A 3,820-nucleotide genomic window follows, 5' to 3' on the forward strand; every position below is an offset into this window, starting at 1 on the left:
CTTACAGGGCGATGGGGATAGAGCGGGGGAATGGGACTGAATGGATTGATTTACATGGGCTTGATGGGCAAAATGAGTTCCTGTACTGTAGTGACTCCATGACTCAATGACTCTCTCTCCTTCTCTCTCTCTCTCTCTCTCTCTCTCTCTCTCTCTCTGTCTATCGCTTTACCTCTCTCTGCCTCTCTCTCTCTATCTGTCTTTAGCTGGTCCTCTAACTTTCTATCGCACTCTCTCTCTCTCTTTTTTTCACTCTCTCTCTCTCCATTACACAAATATTTGTCAATCACATGTCAAAGAAGAAAGCGTAATGAAGGAATGTCTGCGCCCTTGAAAATGTTTCCAGCAGAATAGTTAAATGTTTAAAGTTTCTGTAGGGAGTTTGACCTGAGATGGTGAGACACAAGGATGTGAGGTTATTAAAGTCTTCACCAAATGTAATAGGGAATAATTTTCTTCACTGGTGAACCCAAAGGAACAAATATGGCACAAGAATGAGAAAAGTCAGAGGATTGAGAAACATCCAATGGTTCTTCACATCTACAAGTCAGCAGACCCACAGAAATACAGTCGGTTGAGAGTTCAGATCCAGTGATAGACTGGACAAATATCGAGCCAGTGCTTTTTTCTTTATAACCTGACATCTGTCCACTTGGCTATTGCACCTCATCTCGATGTATCTGATAATACTGATACTATTTGTATTCCACAGTTGCTTTGAAATCACAGGCAATATAAATGGATTGGGAATGTCAATGGTCAGGAACCATTAATGGATTGGGATAGTCAATGGACTGGAAAATATCAGTGGATTGAGAAATTCTATAGACTGAGTTATATCAATGGATTGGGACAGTTCAGTACATTGTGAAACATCAATGGATTAGGAAACAGGAATTAAAGGGACAGATGGAGTTCAACCTGGAAAAGTGTGAAGTGATTCATTTTGGAAGGTCGAATTTGAATGCAGAATACAGGCTTAAAGACAGGATGCTTGGGAGTGTGGAGGAACAGAGGGATCTTGGGGTCCATGTCCATAGATCGCTCAAAGTTGCCACCCAAGTTGATAGGGTTGTTAAGAAGGCATATGGTGTGTTGGCTTTCATTAACAGGGCATTGAGTTTAAGAGCCGCGAGGTTATGCTGCAGCTCTATAAAGCCCTGGTTAGACCACACTTGGAATATTGTGTTCAGTTCTGGTCGCCTCATTCTAGGAAGGATGTGGAAGCTTTAGAGAAGGTGCAGAGGAGATTTACCAGGATGCTGCCTGGACTGGAGGGTATGTTTTACGAAGAAAGGTTGAGGGTGCTAGGGCTTTTCTCATTGGAACGAAGAAGGATGAGAGGTGACTTGATAGAGGGGTACAAGATGATGAGAGGCATAGATAGAGTGGATAGCCAGAGACTTTTTCCCAGGGCAGAAAGGGCTATCACCAGGGGACATAATTTTAAGGTGATGGAGGAAGGTTTCGGGGAGATGTCAGAGGTAGGTTCTTTACACAGAGAGTGGTGGGTGCGTGGAATGCACTGCCAGCGGTGGTAGTAGAAGCAGATACATTAGGGACATTTAAGCGACTCTTGGATAGGTACATGGATGATAGTAGAATGAAGGGTATGTAGGTAGTTTGATCTGAGAGTAGGTTAAAGGTTCGGCACAACATCGTGGGCCGAAGGGCCTGTACTGTGCTGTACTGTTCTATGTTCTATGTTCTATAACACAGGTGTTGGGAGGCTCAGCCTGGCTGCGCAATGTTACAAGGACGCTGAGTGACACCATCGACAACGGGACAGAGAGAAAAACACACAGAAACACTTGCTGCTCAGATTGTTTGGTTCCGGGAAAATACAAGATCCACATCAGATTGACAGGAAGGATAAATGTGATTCAGAGCCAATCATATTCCTTTTGGTGATGTGTGCTCAGCTTTGTTATATCAGCAAAGGCAGCAGGAAATGCAAATCCTGAAGAGTTTTGATAGAGTAAAGAAGGAGAAAGTGTTGCCAGTGACAGAAGGGTCAGTAACCAGAGGAAACACATTTAAAGTAATTGACAAAAGAATTCGAGTTGTGATGAGGAGATTGTTTTTTCCGCAGTGTGTTGTTCTGGTCTGGAATGCAATCCTGAAAGGTCAGTGGAAGCAGATTCAATGTTAACTCTGAATGGAATTGGATATATACCTGACATGGAAAATCTAACAGGGCAATGGGGGAAAGGACAGGAGTGCGGGATGTGGGATTATATTATATTAGATTAGATTAGAGATACAGCACTGAAACAGGCCCTTCGGCCCACCGAGTCTGTGCCGAACATCAACCACCCATTTATGCTAATCCTGCATTGCTACCAAACATCCCCACCTGTCCCTATATTTCCCTACCACCTACCTACATAAGTGACAATTTATAATGGCCAATTTACCTATCAACCTGCAAGTCTTTTGGCTTGTGGGAGGAAACCGGAGCACCCGGAGAAAACCCACGCAGACACAGGGAGAACTTGCAAACTCCACTCTGGCAGTACCTGGAATCGAACCCGGGTCCCTGGAGCTGTGAGGCTGCGGTGCTAACCACTGCGCCACTGTGCCGCCCTTAATAGAATAGCTCTGTTAAATATCAAGCAAATGCACAGTAAAAAGGTTCAGTGCTTGGACCTCAGTTATTTTCACTCTGTCAATGGCAGAGAAGGCTCGAGGAACCATGTGGCTACTCCTCATGTTCTTCACAGTGTCCAGAAGAAAGTGTAACATGACACTGATTTCCAGATGGCCGACACAAATGCAACGCACATCTTTTCTGAAAACATGACATTTAAAGGGAGAAACTAATCATAAGGCACGGACGGGGATTGAACCCGTGATCTTCATTTTACGAGACTGACGCCTTACCACTTGGCCACCGTGCCTTTTATTAATGGACACCTGAGGCTCCAGAGGAGGATTTGTGATTCTTTTTCAATTTGGTTGAAACAGCATCGAGAAACATGCACAGAAATAAAGAGGGATTGTGGAATGGGTAACAGATCAGCCTCATTTACATCATCAGCATCATGAAATCTTCATTCAGACGTTCCATTCCAATCCTCAGCTTTTCTCACATCTGTACAATAATATAAGAGTGGACATTGGGTTGTTACTGGGCAGATTATATAAATAGACTATGTGCATCATCACAGGAAGTGATGTAATATAATCTGTGTGGCACCTCATGGAGAGTTGTCGATGAAACCTTCAATGCAAGGTGTGTAGAGTAAACTCAGGTTATTTTAACCGTCACATTCTTATAAATTCTGTACTAAGCCTTGACAGATATCAGAATATTATATGGGGCCACAGTAAACCAAAGCGAAGATGGAGAAATCTTTGCCTGCACCTTTGAAAAGGTCTCTGGACTGAACCAAGCCGAGGAGTGGCCGAGATGGTTCCAGAGGTTTGCAAGGTATCGTACTGCATCGGGTCTCGTGCAGAAGCCAGACATGGAACAGGTCAGTACGCTATTGTCTGCAATGGAGGGAGTGTGCAGGCAACATCCTCATGAAGAACAGAAGGCTACATGTGAAGAAGTTATTAAGGCACTCAAGACATATTTTAATTGAGGAAAAAAATGTCATCGTGGAGCCAAAGTTAAAACGCTGCATTTGCTGACAACGCAACCACCAGGTGACGCTGTACTAGCACATGCGCAAATGCAGCCTCTTCCACTGAAACGTCACTGTCTGTGACATTCAGGCAGCTGCCAGGATTAAAGATGGAGCTACTCAATTTATCACAGAAAACAACTTCGACCCAAAAATCCCCTCAAAGTTTGCCATCGCCGCCTCCGTCC

General features: G+C 44.0%; 1 non-coding gene across 1 annotated transcript; it reads right to left on the reverse strand.

The window, feature by feature from the left end:
- Nucleotides 1-2,828: 2,828 nt before the first annotated feature.
- trnat-cgu (transfer RNA threonine (anticodon CGU)) lies at nucleotides 2,829-2,900 on the reverse strand. The gene has a single exon. It is a non-coding gene; the product is annotated as a tRNA-Thr (tRNA).
- Between the last annotated feature and the right edge of the window lie 920 nt (nucleotides 2,901-3,820).

This window comes from Heterodontus francisci, chromosome 28, assembly GCF_036365525.1.
Source record: "Heterodontus francisci isolate sHetFra1 chromosome 28, sHetFra1.hap1, whole genome shotgun sequence".
Taxonomy (NCBI): Eukaryota; Metazoa; Chordata; class Chondrichthyes; order Heterodontiformes; family Heterodontidae; genus Heterodontus; species Heterodontus francisci.